General features: G+C 38.6%; 1 long non-coding RNA gene and 1 other non-coding gene across 2 annotated transcripts; both read right to left on the bottom strand.

The window, feature by feature from the left end:
- Nucleotides 1-5,792: 5,792 nt before the first annotated feature.
- LOC144546028 (small nucleolar RNA R71) lies at nt 5,793-5,899 on the bottom strand. Its single transcript, XR_013508665.1, has one exon. It is a non-coding gene; the product is annotated as a small nucleolar RNA R71 (small nucleolar RNA).
- Nucleotides 5,900-6,687: 788 nt separating this feature from the next.
- On the bottom strand, nt 6,688-9,981 carry LOC144545434 (uncharacterized). The gene is made up of 3 exons (XR_013508523.1): nt 9,496-9,981; nt 7,889-7,970; nt 6,688-6,821 (listed from the first exon to the last, which is right to left on the bottom strand). It is a non-coding gene; the product is annotated as an uncharacterized LOC144545434 (long non-coding RNA).
- Nucleotides 9,982-19,368: the final 9,387 nt, after the last annotated feature.

Here is a 19,368-nt window from a genome sequence, read left to right as displayed (position 1 = left end):
AAAGTATGATGGGAAACTGTAAAATGACAAGTTCAATTGGTAAACACATAGCACTATCAGTCTACGTACTATGGACTAACCTAAATCAAGGCTTCCCTTTCCTAATTTAATTATGATAACAATTGTCATAGCTCATACCCCAAAGAGGGAGGCATTTCTGTCGGAGAGTAATAATATTACAGATTTTGGACTGGGACATGGACAAAACACATGTCTACCAATGCTATGTCGATCTTCAAGTAAATGCTATATTCAAGGTTCTTACTAGTAGTGAGAAATACTTGTATTATTGTTCTTACAACTTTTGCATAATTGTTAATTATCTATTATGTACAAGGTCCTTTTCTTGAGTCTACAAAGACACACCCACATGTTGTTGGTGATGAAATATTCTTCAAGTGAAATTTGAAGTTAGCCAGGAAAAAAAAATTTGATAAATTTGGAAAATATTGTTGAAGTGAAATTCTTTAACCCTAAATTCTTGATCGGAGTTTTGCTGGTCTGGTATGTTACAATACAGTGTCAGCTTATTTATAGAGTCAGATTATTTATATCACAACAACTATTATTAGAGTAACATTAACAAGGTTTAGTTATTTAGGTAAATATCTGACCTGTAAGTGAGGCATTTCACCCACTACCACCTCATTTGGCATTTCACAACTTAGAGCTTGAGCAACCTATATAAAGAATTGGTTGATTAAAGATTTATTTATAGGCGAGACATATTGAAAGCTACATCCACATAAAAGTAAACAGAGAATAGAATCAGATCAATTGACATATTGTTTATATTAATATAGGATTTGATGAATCCTAGTATTCAATATAATACCAAAGCGAGTTATTCAAAACATTGAAATACTTGTAATTGCACTAAAATAACATCATACCATGGGTAAATTACTCAGTGGGGAAATTAATGATCAGACAGTCAGATTTATTCCATAGTTATATCTGGTAGTAGCAACTAAGTTACCGTTGGTACACTATTTACAACAGATATTCGTGTGGTATACATACTGGTAAAGTAGATTAGCAGCAAGCATCGAGAATAATTGGCTGAAGAGGTGGTTATTGTTTGCTTGTTCTCTCTTCCTCTCTTCGCGCTCCTCCTCCTGACGATGATCACGTTCTTCTAACATTGCCAAGTATTGTGATTCCGTGAATACTTTCTCACCAATATTTGTGATGCCAGAAACAGAAGACACCGTAGGGGGTAGTTGTCCACGAGTACAATGGTTGTCGAGCACACTTCCAAACCCTCTTATCCTGCCACGTTTCCGACCACCCACCGCATCGATGAACAGACTATTCTCGTCCTTGTCATGATTTGCCTCATCAGCCATTTTTTCTGTAACATCTTCCTATAATGATTAACATATGAAAAAATAAAGTGTAATGTTAAATAAAGTTAAAAATTAAAATTTCAATTTGATTTCTATGTTAATTTTCTATCTAATGGTGTTGAAACTAGTGCAGCTGATGGTCCAGTTTTTTTATTTCAATGTAGCATGTAAAACACTACAAAATACAGAACCATTAATTTCTTACTGGACTGTCACCATTTGTGTGTAAGATGAACCTAGAAATTTAATAATCAAGAAATCCTTGCACTGTTGCTCCAAGCAATGTTGGAAAGAACGAAAAACAATAATGAATTTACCAACAGTTTTGAAGAGGAATAACAGTTGGTACATTTCCAATTGAGTATGTCACATTTCTATATTTGAAAGTAAGTAAAATCAACAGAGCAATGAACCCCACTTTTCAGATACACGCATTGTTGATTTGGCAGGAAGTTACTACTTACATAGACTTTCTGTGCTCTCGCGTTGGTGAATTGGTAAGAGTTGGAATCATAAGGGTAGTCCTGATTGGCAGGCCCATCAATTGCTGATTCGTTCACGAGGCTAGTAGTATCACTATCTTTAGTTTTTTGAGAAGCCTCTATCTGGGCCAACACAGGTGATTTGCCACTTGGTAGTTTACAATGGGTGTGGAGATAAAGCTGCTCCTTTGTTGGTTCAGTGTCATTCAATAGAGTTTTCTCCACACAACAACGGAAAAACAATAATGGTTCAGTGTCATTCAATAGAGTTATTTGAGACTGATAGTAATTTTGTAACACAAATGTTGTAAAGCTTACAAGTTTTTTCTGATGCTGGTGCATGCTTGCTGATCCGCCATAGTGCGCGACTTCAAGTCCAGATCCAGTACGGTTCTTCCTATTTTTTTTACTCAAATCTTGCCAATCTGTTGAGCCAAATATGTCACAGAGTCCGTGCCAGAATTTGGGTGTAAGACACCAGTGTGGCACGAAGCCCTTCCATTTCTCCGTGTCCCATTGAAATATTTTGATGCATCGGTCCCTATGGGCATTCATCTCCTCACCGTATCTTTTGTTAGCTATTGCATCTAGGACTGTCCGATAGCGGTTAGGATCTTCCCCTTGTCGGTATGTGAACCTCTCCTGTAGTAATGAAAAAATCAGAAAATTGATGGACGATTGCACAATATGTGGTACTAAGTTCAATCATAGGTAGTAAGAAAAAATTTCAGTTTATAATTGGCAATAGTCTGGTATAAGTAAAAGTCAGAGTGTATTGTGAGTCATCGATATAGAAAACAGTTACTTGAATGACTGTTAAGGGCTTGGTCCATATATACAAGGATTGCATAGATGTGGGTTCCTTTTGTTTGGGAGCACTCAAGGATTGATATAATTTTTTCAAGGAGGTCCTTACAAGTATCTTTATTCATTTTGAGAAATCAATTTTGGTCTCATGAAGGAGAATTTTGTTTTTCAATTATCATCTCTGACCAAAATATAGGAGAATTAAAGATAATACTAAATTAGTAGGTATGGAAATATGTTGGACCTAGACTGAAACTTTTGGTTATCGAACAGGTCATATCGTTATCAGATAAGATTATCATTAAATCGATATATGCAGTACTGAAGGAAAGAACAGGGAAAATGGTACCAAGAACGCCTTCTCAACGTCATTTTTTGTATCTAAATCAAAGCTGTGATAGGATCTTAATGGTGACGGCATGTAGTTCAGAGCCAGTCTAGTAATGGATTTCACTATCTCCCGCGGATCTTCGTCACTACTTCTGATGTAGGGTGTCCCCTTGGCTGGCATCGCGAATTCGGTTTCTCAAGTCCGATTGTATAACAATGGCTTCCATGGACAAAACTTCATTTGTTTTATTGATGGACAACAGCTTTTGGTTAAGTTCTGACGATATGCACACCCCTAGATTCATCTGTCTCATCTCCTTGATCAATTCTTTCTCTTGCGTTATGTCTTCGGCTAAATTTGCTACTCTCTTTCGGCTGAGAGCATCTGCAACAACGTTTGCCCTTCCGGCCAAATACTGTACCTCTAGATCGTAGTCCTTCATCAGCTCCAGCCACCGTCTTTGTCTCAAATTTAACTCTTTCTAGGTGAAGACATACTTTAAACTCTGATGATCAGTGAAAATTCGACACCTTACCCCATAAAGATAATGTCGCCATGCCTTAAGTGCAAAGATCACTGCCGCTAGTTCCAAATCATGAGTGGGGTAGTTTTCTTCGTGCTTCTTCAAATGTCGAGACCCATATGCTATCACCTGATCATTCTGCATAAGTACACATCCCAATCCACTTCTCGAAGCATCAGTATACACCGTATAATCCTGGTCTGGTATGGGCAGAGTTAGTATTGGCGCGCTAGTCAAGTGGTGCTTGAGTGATTGGAAACTCTCCTCTTGGCTTTTAGTCCACTTAAAAGGTGTCCCTTTGTGGAGGAGTTGGGTCATTGGTCGCGCTGTCTTGGAATATCCTGGAACAAAGCGCCGATAATATCCTGCCAGCCCCAAAAAACTTCGAATGTCAGATACGTTCTTTGGTTGTTCCCACTCTACTATAGCCTTGATTTTATCTGGGTCTACTTATATGCCCTGTCTTGACACTACATGCCCCAGGAACTTCACTTGTTTCATCCAGAATTCACATTTAGAGAACTTGGCGTAAAGCTGATGCTCCTTCAACCGCTGTAGGATCGCTCGCAAATGGTTGGTATGTTCCTCTTCATTCTTCGAGTATATAAGGATGTCATCGATAAAACAATTACACATAAATCAAGCAAGTCCCTAAACACCCTGTTCATTTGGTCCATGAAAGCTGCTGGGGTGTTAGTCAACTGATATCACCATATTTGATCTATTGTTCTGACCAATTCCCGTACCAAAATCTGCATTTTAAACCATCAAATAGCGTCTATTACATTGAATATCTATAGAATGTGGTACTGCTACGCTTTCATTCTTATTTTGCAGAAAACTGGCGAAATCAAGGAAGTTACTGACATTCTGAGACTCCGATGCGGGTAGCGTCAGAGCCGATGCGGGTAGCGTCAGAGCCGATGCGGGTAGCGTCAGACCCGATGCGGGTAGCATCAGACCTGACCCTGGTAGCATCAGACAAACTAGGTATGGTCAACAGATCCTTACACAAGCAAAATAACTCAGAAACAGGTCAAATGTTACATTCACTCGAGGACCACGCGAGTCGCATGTGAAGGTATCACCATGCACGCGAGTCGCGTCACAAGGGTTGCGTGCGAAAGCACGCGGGTCGCGTGCAAAAGCACGTGAGTCGCGTGAGGGTCCAGAGAGGCAGAGTTGAGGATGAAATCTGAAACCCTAGAAACTTCGTTTTAAAATCAAAGTAAAACCAAACGTTTAATTGTTTTCCTTTTCTGTTATTGAACTTAGGAATTTAAACAAATCAAATCAATCTTTTCTAGAAATCTAGTACCTAACTGAGACAAGCAAAGATTCAGAGTTGAACTAAACCGTCCCTGAGGATCGATACCTGATTATACTCTTGAACGAAAGTTGTGCACTTGCAACATAATTCAAAAGCTAAATCACGGTTTAAAAGGGTACAGCTCGCTGTACCTGAAACTTTGTGTATAGCATACTTTTGCCAAAACAAGTTTTTGGCGCCGTTGCCAGGGACGACAATTATTTCTTTTCTGAATTTTTGCTTATTCAAGTTAATCTAGATTTTAATCTGTATCTTTACTTTTTCTTTTCTCATTTACAAAACTGGCATTCTTACCTCCTTCTACAGATAACTATCAACTGAGGACCAAAACCAACACCAGAGGAGCAAAGGACCACTTTTTGACGAAACTCCTCCAACTGACATTGATCTTGCCCAGCCCCCTCTGGACGCTACCAAGGTCCAAGCCAACGCGACCCGCATTATTCCTGACGCGACTTGCATTGAGGTGGACGCGACTCGCGTGACAGAGACAATGTCAGAGCATCCAAGCAGGGAAGATAGGGAAGCAGATGCCAGAGAAAGAAAAATCAGAGAAAGGGAAGCCCTGACTGACCAGTCTGACGATGATATGGATGTCTTCATGTCAAGGACCTTACGAGAGTTTAATGTACCAAGGGCTGGGGATGTCAGAGGTGCGATCAGACTACCAAGGATACCTGGGCAGCAACCGAACTTCAACCCAGGAGTTGTAAACATGGTTCAGCAGAACGTCTTCAATGGCATGGATCACGAGGATCCGCATGCTCATCTCCAAACCTTCCTTGAATGTATCACAACCATCAAGACCAATGGGGCAACAGCTGATTACACAAAACTTCCTTTATTTCCTTTTACTCTTAGGGACAAGGCCAAGAAATGGTTAGGGTCGTTACCAAGGGATTTTATTACCAATTGGAGAGAGTTATCTAAATTGTTTCTCACTAGGTTTTTCCCCCACAAAAGAATCGCCAAGGTAAAGAACCAACTGACTAGTTTTAGGCAGAGGTCTGATGAACCCCTCAATGAGGCATGGGAAAGGTTTAGGGAATTGCAATACTCTTGTCCCCACCATGGTATTCCTGATTGGTTGTTGATTCAAACCTTCTATGATGGTCTAACTGAGAGCACTCGCACTTCTGTTGATGCAGTTGCAGGTGGAGCGCTAATGTCAAGGGAGCCTCTTGAAGCCATGTTTCTGATTGATCTCAACCTGGAAAGTTACCTGCTCAACCAGAACCCAACCCCAGGGAGAGGTCATCCAACAGCGAAACTGGTTCAGGAGACAATGGTGGTGGTGATAATGCGTGAAGTAGTTGAGGGTGACTTGAGTAGCATAAGTACAGATGTGGATGCGTTAACTTGGGAAGAACAGTTTAACTTTGTTGTGACTATTTGTTATGTGTTGTGACTGTTTGTTATGTGTTGTTATAAGTAGGATGTGAGAAGTACCTTAAGTTTATGTAGGCCTTGTGCCAACAGTAAGTAGGATGTGAATATTTATATTGCTAAACATTTAGTAGGATGTGAGTATTTATCAAAACACTAAATAGGATGTGAAGTAAACTATATTTTTATTAACAATATGTAGGGTGTGTAATCCAGTTTTTATGAATGAGTTTGCACATTTAACCCTTCTTTGAAGCGTACAAATTGGGTACGCAACAAAAATTATATGTGTTTTTCATATGGGGTGTTTTTGTATTTTCTATGGAATTCCGATGCAAATACCGCCCACCCTCTTTTGCTTCGCGAGTTTTATTGCGACTCCGTTCCCATCAACTCAAAACCTTTCGTTTTTGAGAAGTCTGCGCCCACCTTAGCCGCCACTCTAAATCAAGAAGGGTTACCTCAAAACTCTCTCCCTCTGTCACACCCCAAATCCCGCGGGGTCTGACAGCCTGCCGCGTGTATAAATCAAGCGTCACATATACACGCAAGGCAGTGGATCTTTTTTATATGCATTACCAATATCCTCACTCGCTGCATCCGTAAAATAAACCTGAAAATAATCGGGAGGGTGGGGGTGAGAATAAATCCTCAGTGCGAAATTTGCCACAGTTTAGATTATTGGACTTGCAATCAAACTCTATATTCAAAAATGAAACCCAAACAATAACAATTCAAACAGATATATATTCATAAACATAAATAACAGAATACCAATGCTCGACAACAGTTAATCAACCTGAAACACAGTTTACGGAATTTTCAAGATGGATTTCAAAACACAACATATATTTTGGCTTAACTCGATTCCTAACTCAGTTCAATTGGGCTTGTAGCAATTACAGATGTTCTCTCGAGCTGAACCGTTATCAAACCCACATCTGTAGGGTTACAGACGCCTACAGATGGCCAACCAAGCTGGACCCTTTATCAGACACCCATCTGCAATTGCTGTTTGGCTTAACCATTTCCTAAGGTCCGGTTACAAGTCACCAATACAGGTCAACTTGACACAAATGCAATAACACGGAATCAAAGTTACCTATACAGGTCAACTTTGCTAAATCTCAAGCAAATATATATGAAAGCCACACATACAGGTCAATCTCGCAAAATCATAACAGGTCAAACGCATAAGTCAGCAGCGTCACCCTATCCAGCCACCTAAACAGGTCGGTCTGGCAAATTCTAACAGGTCAAACGCATAAGTCAGCAGCGTCACCCTATCCAGCCACCTAAACAGGTCGGTCTGGCAAATTCTAACAGGTCAAACGCATAAGTCAGCAGCGTCACCCTATCCAGCCACCTAAACAGGTCGGCCTGGCAAATTCATAAACACAGGTCAACGGATAGGTCACCGTTACCTTATCCAGCCACCTAAACAGGTCGGCCTGGCAGATTTATTCACATCAAGAACAATTAATAGAACTAATCAAATAAATGCCGTACCAACATGCCAAATGAATCTTAACCTAACAATTCAATTCATTCTCAGTTATGCAAGAATCAATATGCAGCATGAATTCCAAAATATGCAACAATTAATCATTCAACATGACAAACGAATAAACAGTTTAATTCCTGAAAATAAAGTATCAAACAAGTCCAAGAATCCCGCACCTTATTATGACGAGCGTACCGCTTAATTACGGATCGGGCGTCTCGAATTACCTCGCGATATCTGGCTCGACTGAGCCTACACCTATATTATACGATTACTTGGTTTAGTTCGGTTACATTAGCAAAACTTAAATTCCAAAAGCCGTCTTTTAATTCGTCAATTCTTTTATACCTTTCGGCTCATTTATAATCATTTTAATTCAAGTCCAATTCCAAATTTACATATACACATCATGTCATATGCAAATCAATTTATAGGCCCATTTATACAATTCAACTCAAGGCCTACTACAAATACTTCAATTCAAGCCCATGTCACAACAATTTATTTCAAAGGCCCATAACAAAATTATACATATGCATAGCCGGCCTACATCTCAAAATAAATCACATCACGCAATTTGGTCCATTTATTCCTAACAATCACACAAGGCCTTTTAATTATTTTATATTTTATTTTCGGCCTAAACCGAAGGTTAAATCAGATTCTATTTCAAATTCTTATTTAATTTAACACAAATCAGAGAAGACACATTTTCATTTTTTTTGTCAGCCGAAAGGGCATAACTATTTTGTAATTTAGTCCCTCATCTTATAAAATTTATACTTTGGTTCCTAACAACACAAACCATACCAGTAGTGGTACCGGCTATACCAGTGAGATAGATAATTTAGAATTATGTGTTTTGTATTAGAGGGTGTGCAACAAGTTTCTTTGATTAGAACAACCAAAACAGATCAAGCATTTCAAATAAATTTCCCAACATCACCTAATCGTTATAGGAAGATCATTGTCCCATTAATTTATTGTTTACTGACCAGTATTAAACTTTGAATTTTATAAGTACTTTCATTCAAGTCTATACACTTTAAAATAATCTAAAATAATATAGTTACTTGACATTCTTATTTTACTACCCATACTAGTATATTGAATTAGTTACCAACATCTAAGATTTACCGTATATTTCTTTTTCCTGATTTGTTATTTTATATCACGTTAATTTTAGATACGATTTTCATAGATGTTTACATGTATCATTTAATAATTGTGGTCTCAAATAAATTGTTAATATATATTAGACAATTGTAAATATTAAATCTTTACATATAAAATGTGTATATATAATATGTGTATATATAATGTAATATAATTTTTATAAAAAGACAAGGTACTCATCTAGATATTGGCAAATCACTAATTATTTAGCTAGTCACCGAATCATGTTTCAAGTAAATAAAATATGTTAAACTTTATAATTAACTTTTATAATTAACTTTTACGAATGTAGTTTTGGACTCTTCAAGCAAAATTTTCACTTAAAATTTTATAAGTCTACAAGGAAAGGCTCAAATTCATATTACTTATCCAATTAGCAATCAACGATGCAATTCAATTATTTCACTCAATTCGGCCGAACTCCTCATAACTCAAAAATTCCAATCTTACAATTTAGTCCTCTAATTTTAGGAAAAATTTCACAAGTCAAGGATTCGATCGAGTCGGGAAAATCAACAACCCGCACTCAAAAATTAGCAAGTTCACATCTATCATAAACCCGATACAACAACAAATCGAGAAATTAAGACGGCCAATTGAAAATTACCCGAGTTGGATGTCTCTCTCTTAGAAAGCCGGTTCCAAGGCAAGGCCGCGTCTCTCGACCGTCTAAAATCAGCGAGCACCACATGAAAGGGGCACTTCCAAGTACCGGGACAGCACCAATCGAGCACCGAGGCAGCACCTCTTAACCCTAATTCCTAGGGTTTCATGAGAGGGGAGGGGGAGGCAGAAACCGAGAGAGAGAGAGAGAGGGGGCGGGCTGGGGTTTCCTGAACCGAGAAGGAGAGAGAGGAGAGGATGGGGTGGCGGCCGGTGGGGTAGCCGTGGCAGCGACACAAGGGGGAGAGGCGGAGCCTCTGTTTTTTTGGGCGTAGAATTTCTGGCGGGTCAGGTGGGTCGGACCGAGAAGAGGAGGAGAGGGAGATGGGCTGGGGCGCGGCGTGGCTCGCCGGCGACGGAGGAGGGGAGGGGGCGGAGCCCCTCTGGTTTTGGCGTAACAGAGAGGGAAGGGGATGGGTTGGGTTGGAGGGAGGGGGTCTGTCACGGTAGAGAAGGAGAGGAGAGGAGAGAAATAGAGATGGAGTGTTTAAATTGGTTGCTTTGAGATTGGTGCTAGATTAGATCCAATGGTTCACAATATATGAATTTCTAATATAGTTTCATTTAATTGATTCATGGTGCATTTACTTTGTAAAATCGAGTCGAAGTTTCATAAAATTTTGCGATTAATTTCGTGTGAATATTTTGTACTTTTATTTCTCTATTCTAATATTCAAATCATTCGGTATTAATTGTACATCTCTATTTATATATATTTATTTAATTAAACTTCTATAATTCATTAATAAACAAGATTTATAAATTTCATAATTTATGTGTACAAATAATTCGTATTGTTATATTTTATTTTATGTTTAAACTCTAAATTTTAATATACATAATTTCATACTTCCTTTATATTTCGAAATTTTAGTCTCGTTTTAGTCGGTCAGAAAATTTCTGAAAGATCGTTAAATTAATTCAACTTTTTATTTAAGCCAAATGATCAATTTAGTAATTTAATAAAGTTTTAAAATTTCGGAAATGTAACACCCTCCCACTCTCATCAGCCATTATCTCACACTACCTCCCACCCTCTGCCCCTCCCTCCGCCTCTCTCTTGCTCCGAGAATCATCACTGCCAGCATTATTTTACAAATCAGGTTCGTAGCTCTGTGGCAAGGGTTTCTTAAGCTTTATCAAATTGTTGTTTCCATAGACAGAATCATTAATATATCACTAATGCTTATCGAACCAGCATGCTGTTTACACTATTGCTTCTATTTTGGTCAAGTATCAGTACCAATTTTGCTAGTAATGGTTATAGAAATTAAAGAAGGTGACCATCTCAATGTAACTCAATCAATCCCTTAAATATTTCAATTCAGTTAAAACAGTTTTCCAACTACACTTATTAGATTAGCTCACACCTTGCAATTTAATTGTTAAATAGGAAAAACATGGATTGTCGTCAATGGATGTACGGCACTAGACTTGATTCCGGTGGGGGTCTACACAAAGATTTTGTTGATGAGGTTGAATTGTTTCTTGAGGCAGCACTATCCAAACCTTCTGTTGTGACTGTTGACGATGAAGGAAAGAAATGTATACCGTGTCCATGTAAAAAATGTGGAAACCTAGTTAGGAGAGATGTGGATACCATTGCTGTACATCTTTATAAGGTCGGATTTTGCGCACTATATACTGTTTGGCACAAGCATGGGGAGGTGCAAGTAAATGTTCAAGATGATTTAAACAATCAAACCATTGATCAAGGGGAAGAGATAGTAAGGGCAGTTGCTGGTCCGGACTTCAATTGGGATGACCAGTCACCTACTGGAGCGGCTAAGAAGTTCTTCGACATGATAGAGGCTAATAAAACGCCGCTTTGGAAAGTCAATGCTACTGGTGAACTCAAATGCGAAGAACAAACCGTATTGTCTTTAGTGACACAAGCTTTGGCGTTGAAGTCGGAAAGCCAACTCAGTCAGAAAACCTTCAATGGGATGTTGGCTCTCATTAAGAGCACGCTACCTTCTGATGAGAATATGCCGGATAATTTCTACCAAGCAAAGCGATTGATTGAGGGAATGGGCATGGAACATGAGAAAATAGACGTATGCTCGAACTTTTGCATGTTATATTATGGCAAGGTGAGGGGGAAGAAGACAAAATGTGATGTTTGTGGTATGTCAAGGTACAAGCCACCGGGACCTAATCCTGACGCAAAACCATGCCCATTCTTGTCACTCCTCTTTCTTGGGTAAGTTTTTATTTAAGTTTTTAGAATGTCAAACCCAAAACCAAGAAAGAGTAATACAAACCCTAAACCCTAAACTTCGTTATCTACCAATCACAACAAGATTGCAAAGGCTTATATGACCAAATCAAATGCGGTACATATGACGTGGCATAAGAAAGGTAAGCGTGAGAAACCCAGGATTATGGTTCACCCAGCTGACGATGAGGCTTGGAAGCATTTTTGCAAGAAGTATCCAGAGTTCGCTAAAGAGGTTAGAAATGTCTTCTTAGGGTTAACGATGGATGGGTTCACGCCATTCAACTCGAGTGCAGCTCCGTATTCGTGTTGGCCGGTATTTGTCTTTCCCTACAACCTACCTCCGGGAATGATCATGAAAGAGGAAAGCATGTTTCTAGCGCTTGTCATACCCAGACCGAAGCATCCGGGTAGGGACATTGACATTTTGCTAGAACCTTTAATCGATGAATTAAACAAGTTGTGGGATGTCAGTGAAATGACATGGGATGCATCTAGACAGGAAAATTTCAAGATGAAAGCAACTCTTCTTTGGACGGTGAGCGACTATTTGACTTATGAGATGCTATGCGGGTGGGGTACAAAAGGTAAATTGGCTTGTTATTATTGCCAAGGTGCAACAAAGGCGTTCCAATTGGAACATGGTGGAAAAGCATGCTGGTTCGATTGTCACAGGTGCATGTTGCCTATGGATCATCCATTTCGTCGAGATAAAACAAATTTCATTAAAGGCAGAGAAGAGTGGGATGGGCCACCACCAAGATTGATGGGAGAGAAAATACTCGAGGAAGTGAACAAACTAGGTGATATGTCATGGGGTAAAGATGTGGGTTTAGCACAATTTGAGGGTTATGGTGTGACTCATCATTGGTAAAAGAAGAGTATCTTTTGGAGTTTGTCATATTGGAAAGACAATCTCTTGCCACACAATATTGATATGATGCACACGGAGAAGAATTTCATGGAAGCTTTGGTTAACACATTTTTAAGCATGGGAAAGAAAACCAAGGATAACGAAAAAGCTCGCAAAGATTTGGCTCTCTTGTGCAATCGACCCAAACAACACCTAACCTCTAGTACATCAACCCCGGGAAAGCTTAAAAAACCGAAGACACCATTCGCACTTTCACAAGCGCACAAGAGGCTAGTTCTAATTTGGATCAAAGATAAAGTCAAGTTCCCCGATGGCCACGGATCGAACTGGTCAAGGTGTGTTAACTTAACAACAAACAGCTTGTTTGGGATGAAGAGTCATGTGTTCATGGAGCGTCTACTACCCGTTGCATTTCGAGATTTTGTCCCTGAACCCGTGTGGGATGTTCTATGTGAGGTTTCAAGTTTTTTTAGAGAGATTTGTGCCAAGGAACTTGATCCATCTCGTATCGACCAATTAGAAAGAGATATTGTTGTCACAATTTGCAAAATGGAGAAAATTTCCCCCCCGGGTTTCTTCAATTCTATGCAACATCTTGTGGTTCATTTGGCACATGAGGCTAGAATGGGTGGGCCAGTAGGGTCGCGATGGATGTATCCATGTGAATGGTAAGTTTAAGTCTAAATTGTCTTTTCTATTAAACTATTGTAATCATATAGTAGTATATTACTTAACTCAAATCCACTTTTGCATTTTAAGGCGTAACAAAGAACAACGGCTGAGAGTGACCAACAAAGCACGTGTTGAGGGATCAATCGTTAAGGCTACCATAGTCAAAGAGATTTCCACTACTTCTAGGTTTTATTTTGAAGATTTAACAATTAAGGACCCAAAAGGAACTGAAAAATGTAACACTTCGAGGGGATTCCTTTCGATTTTTGACAAAACTGGTCATCACATTGGTAGAGAGAATCGAAGGACTCTCACTGACGATGAATATAAGGCAGCACACACTTATGTCCTACTCAACTGCCCAGAGATCTGTGACAAATACTTGGGGTACAATATTATTATTTATCACTTCCATGATCTCTTAATATACAAAAGTTGCTAATAGAAGTGTTGAATCGCAATCTGATATCATGATATTCAATGATTTAACTATTATTTATGACTTAAATTATTAATTTAATAGAGCTCTTGGACAATGTAGGGAGTTTGATGCAGTTATGCTCAACAAGGGTACTACCTCGGAAAGACTTTGGAAAGCACGTCAAGATCTGTTCGCAGAGTGGTTACGACAAAATCTAATACAAGACCGTGAATGCGACCCATACATTCGAAGGGCAGCAATGAAACCACTCAAACGAGTGAGTTGTTATGAAGGGTACGAAATCAATGGTTACCGCTATCACACTGAATCGCATGGGCAAGACAAGTGTTCAAGAAATAGCGGGGTTTGCATCAAAGGAGAAACCGAATCAGGTGGCACCCCACATGACTACTATGGAGTTCTCGAAGAGGTCATTCAGCTCACATATGAAGGAGGCAACAAGGTGGTTCTCTTTAAGTGTTATTGGTTCGATATAACAAATGGTGTAAATGTCGACCGCCAACATGGGATTGTCGAGGTTAAACACGAGTCTCGGCTGAAAACTTATGAACCATTTGTATTGGCATGTCAAGCAGTCCAAGTGAGCTACCTTCCTTATGCTTCAATGCTTCTTGAAAGAAAAAAATGGTGGGTTGCATTCAAAACATCCCCAAAAGGCCAGTTTCGTCATGATGAAGACGACACAAACCTCGAATTTTACCAAGAGGAAATGGGGGCAATTCACATCGAGGTTTCGAACGGACCAGGTTTTGATTGGGATAATGCCGTCATTCAAGAAGACGAGTACGACCTAGTGGACGACATCATGGAGGTCCCACAACCACGCGCAACGAATGATAGCAATCCGGTAGAGGATGGTGAGGAAGATAATGACATGGATGAAATGGATCAAGCTCAGCAAGAATCTTATTGGGATCAATTTTATGAATCGGAGGAAGATGGTTTTTAATTGGTAAGCAGTCACATTTTTTACCAATTACCATAGTATAGATGCTGTTACTGGCGCATAGTATAGATGCTTCAGTACTATGCATTTTGTTCTTGTGTTCTATGCACTCCTTTAATTGATTGGTGACAACAATTTGCTACCAAGTTTTTTATATTTTTCTTATTGAAACGCACATATTAATTTAACATGATCTAATTGCTCACAAATATTCAAATTTTTTTCCACATTATCAGCAACTATGCCTATCCGATGCATGCGCGATTGCTTCTATGTGAGATCAGTGCATTGACGTATTATTCCTTTTAGTCCTTATTATGTTAATATTAACATTTCAACAATCAATCTTATTTTGCTCATAATAGTATGCTTGTAGTAGGGAACAACTTAGAATTAAAACATCACAAGCATAAAAAAACTCTATCAAAAAACTCTAAAAACCATCACATGACTGACAACCAAAAACATCATCTACAAATAAATAAATTACCCCATCCCTAGGGTTATATTAGTAAAAAACAGTAATGTCAAACCAAACTAGTCATCTTAACCCCCTCGTGGGCGTCTCTTCTTTTTAGCCGGGAAATATCTGACCCGTTGCCCATTATTGTGCCTTTCCACCCCTTTCCAAACCCTCTTGCTTCTCCTCAGTCCCAAACTCACAGGCTCTCCTACTGGGCCGTAAGGGTAACCGGGAGGGCTCTGTCCAAACAAATTCACTTCTTCATCCGAAGAGCCAATCTCATGCACTGGAGGATCCGGTACTGTCCATTCAGAACCATCTCCAGGTTGAGTCACCACTGGCCTGTTATAGATTATTAAACCGTCAGCCCCTTGCACAATAACGGGCACTGGGTTAGGATTGGGATGATTAGAATGAGAATTTGGATGATTAGGATTAGGATTTTCCATTCTTTAAATTGTTTTTTTCTAATCCTAATGAAAACTCTAATATGGTGTTTGTTGCATATTAGATTACTATGGGGGAGAAGACAGCAACAAGTGCTAATTAAATAGTGTCAAGGCATAAACCCTTCATTGCCCAAGCAATGAATTCAACCCTTCACATGCCACCCTTTCATAAACCCTTCATAAACACTTGTGTTTTTTTCATTCCAGAATCTACTGGTGACACCCCTTCACATCCAATGCTAATTAATATGGTTTTTTTTATATTAATATTTTGAATTATAAAATTGTATTATGTTGTGGATGTTAATTACAACCAATGAATCCACCCCTTCAAATGGCACCCTTTCATTTTTTTTCATTCCAGAATCTTCACAAGCTAATTAATATGGTATTTTGGTTATTAGTATTTCAAAATATAACATTGTATTCTGTTGTGGTTATATTAATATTTCGAATTTATGTGATTGTTGTATTAATATTTATTGTGTCACAAATGGAGATATCAAATTTAGGTGTGTATCTCTTTCTAAGGGTGTCAGAAACAATTGCAACGGTGGCCCTTACTAATAAATTCCTCCTTTTATAATAAAATAATATAAACCGAAACTTAGAAAACATTAGCAATGGTGCCCCTTGCAAATAGTTAAGCCCTTCACAATAAACTAATATAATCTGAAACCTAAACTCAATTGCAACGGTGTCCCTTGCAAATATTCTTGACTTTAATAATATAATAATATTAAAAAATATCGTTAAAACTTTGCAACGGTGGCCCTTGCAAATAGATATGGCATTAGCAATAAAATATTATAAATAGCATCCTAAGAACTTATGCAACGGCGGCCCTTGCAAATAATAAGGTCTTTCAGAATATAATAATATAAAAACCCACTCCAAATGCATTTGCAACGACGACGCTTGCAAATAGTTTAGGCATTCACAATTAAATAATATAAACACAATTCTAAACATTATTTGCAACGGTTGCCCTTGCAACAAATGTGTGGGACCCATCTACGACTCATTTGCAAGCGCAACAAAACTGCTAATTGCAACGGGTTTTAATAAAAAAATAATATCTGGGGTGTTTGGGGTGGGTCTTATTATTTGCAAGGGGGAATATGTGATATTAGCAAGGGCCAGTGGAAGACATTAGCAAGCGTGATTATTTGCAAGCGCCTCCCGTTGCAAAAATATTAATTTAATCAGCGAAATTCAAAAGCTTTATTTCTATTGCAAGGGGGCTTCCTACGCTTGCTAATATTGGGGATTCTAGTAGTGATCTAGTATATTTGCCAACAAATCAGAGTTATAGTGCAGATGCAGATGAGCGTACTAAAGTTATTAAAAGATATTAAAGGGTTGCATGAGAAAGATAGAAGGCGAATTACGAAACAAAAGCAGAAGTGTGCTAAACAAACACCATAGGGCCCAAATTTTCAAAGAAGGATATCTTGTTTTGGTGCATTTGATCTGGGAGTGCTTTCCACCTGGTTGTCATGCTAAGCTCAAACAACATGGTAGTGGACCTTTTAATTAAGATTGTGTGGTGCATGAGAGACAATGCATACAAATTGGAGCTGTAACGAGAATATGGAGTATTGGTTACATTCAATGTGAAACATTTTCAACCATATTTTGGTGAAAATGAGCCGAATTCGTGGGCGAGTTCTTTTCAACCGAGAAAGAATGACATTGTCTAAGATGAGTCAAATGAAAAACAAGCTCCAGCAGTAACAGTTAAAGCATCCAAAACCGCCACTAAGTGAGATAGCCACAATTGTTTGACACGTCTCATTATTTTGCCATAACTTCTTCATACGGGCTTCAATTAATGTGATTCAAAGTTATGTACATGGATATCTCAAAACATGCTCTACAACTTTCATTATGTTATACGGTTCTCCAAAACTATAACTCAACATGGTCAAATTGGCGTGATAATTTGGTGGTAGTTATTGGTTATTTTTGTCATTAATTAATTAGGTGTGAGTTTTGAGTGTGTTTAATAGGATCAAAGAGTGTTTGAATCCCGTTCTATTTTTGTGGGTTTCTAGTTGGATCTTTTGAGGGTCTCTAGGTAGTTATTAAGTATGCATGTTTTGGGAATAGGAAATGTAGTTGAAGTAATATTAGTGTTTATGTGACTTTTAAATAGTATTGCAAGGCTATATATACGAGAAGACAAACTGAAATTGTAAGACAGTTTATAAATTATTACGAATTTATTTGAGTTGAGTTTATCTCCTATTTTGCCTCTTTGAGTTGAGCTCATGGTTCTGAAAATCGGCCGATTCCGAGTCAACTCGGAATCGGACGGGATCGGGCCGAGTTTTACCCGAGTCTTGCGCCTAGGCGAGTCTTTCAGCAAAACTCGGATGAACAGTGCTTCACTCGGCCAAGTTTTTCGATTTTCCAGCTGAATCAAGTCGAGTTACACCGAGTTAAGCCGATTCAAAGCAAAAATGACGGTATCACACTAACTTGGACAAGTCTCAGCCGGCGGTTGTGCTGTCATAGGTCGAGTTGTGGCTGTGCTGTCATAGGCTGTGCGCTGGGAGTCTCAATCGGCGCTAGAAATTTCAATCGGAGGAGTCCCATTCAATTTTAATCGGCACAGGAGTCTCAATCGTAGGAGAAGGATCGCTGGGAGTCTCAATCGCAGGCACAAGAGAAAGGGGAATGAAAGGGAAAATTACAATCCGCCCCTTTTAATTTTACTATTTTCGTGTGGAAGAGAATTGATAGCCTCCAAATGTTTGTTGTATACAAGAACTATGCACAAAATTACAAGCGTTAGATCTAAATCAGTCGGTTGATATATTACGTAGAGTAAAAACCATATAGAAGCACATTGAGAACGATACAATTTTGGTTTACACTTTTGCATCCTAGTCCCTGTAAATTTTATTAATCCTGAACGTTTCTGAGTGGAGTTGGGTGCTAATTTTTGTAATTTGTGTGGTAGTTGTTAAAAATTTCAATGTGGATTAAACCTTTTGATAATGATGTCTATAATCTTTCTTCATTATTTCTTGTTTCACAAAAAATGAAATTTGATAGATTTCGATCATCATTCCAAAAAATCTTGTTAGATTAGTACATATTGCTTCAAGATTCGTGCATATCAAGTTCGTGTGAATCTTAACGAGAATCTGACAGCTCTGACCCATTGCCATTGTTCTTCACGGCATTAAAAAGCATGCAAGTTATTTTTATCAATTTTTTCCTACTTTTTGGTTACAAAACAAGTTTCTGCCAAAAAAATCTGAGTTTCCGATCCGATGCTTCCGATTCCGGCCGATTCATCCGATTTTGATTCCACGGTCAAAAATCTGATTCCGATTCCAAGTTTCAGAACCATGGTTGAGCTTGCTAGTGACCTTGTGATTTTCATTAGCAGACCAGTCTCTATCAGCCATAAATTAGGGATAGACAAGTAAAAATATTCGAAAATATGGGGGCATGCTGTCACCATGTCTGTCAGCCAATCATTCCTATAGCTAGACCAACTGAATCTCAAATTAGTCTCGACAAAGAGGAGCAATGACTCGCTAAGAAAAGAAAATCTAACTGGAAACATTGAAAGCACTATCCTAGACATCCATGCATACTCCAATCCAAATGCAATGAAGAAAACTTTCTTAAAATGGTAAAGTGCATAACCTGTCTCTTTACCCAAATATAACCATAACATCTCATATTATCATCCTCTCCCTTTCCCGCTTCCTTTAACTTGTTCCTTTTCCCAAC

This window comes from Carex rostrata, chromosome 28, assembly GCF_964058835.1.
Source record: "Carex rostrata chromosome 28, lpCarRost1.2, whole genome shotgun sequence".
Classification (NCBI taxonomy): domain Eukaryota; kingdom Viridiplantae; phylum Streptophyta; class Magnoliopsida; order Poales; family Cyperaceae; genus Carex; species Carex rostrata.
This window is presented reverse-complemented; position numbering and strand designations above follow the sequence as displayed.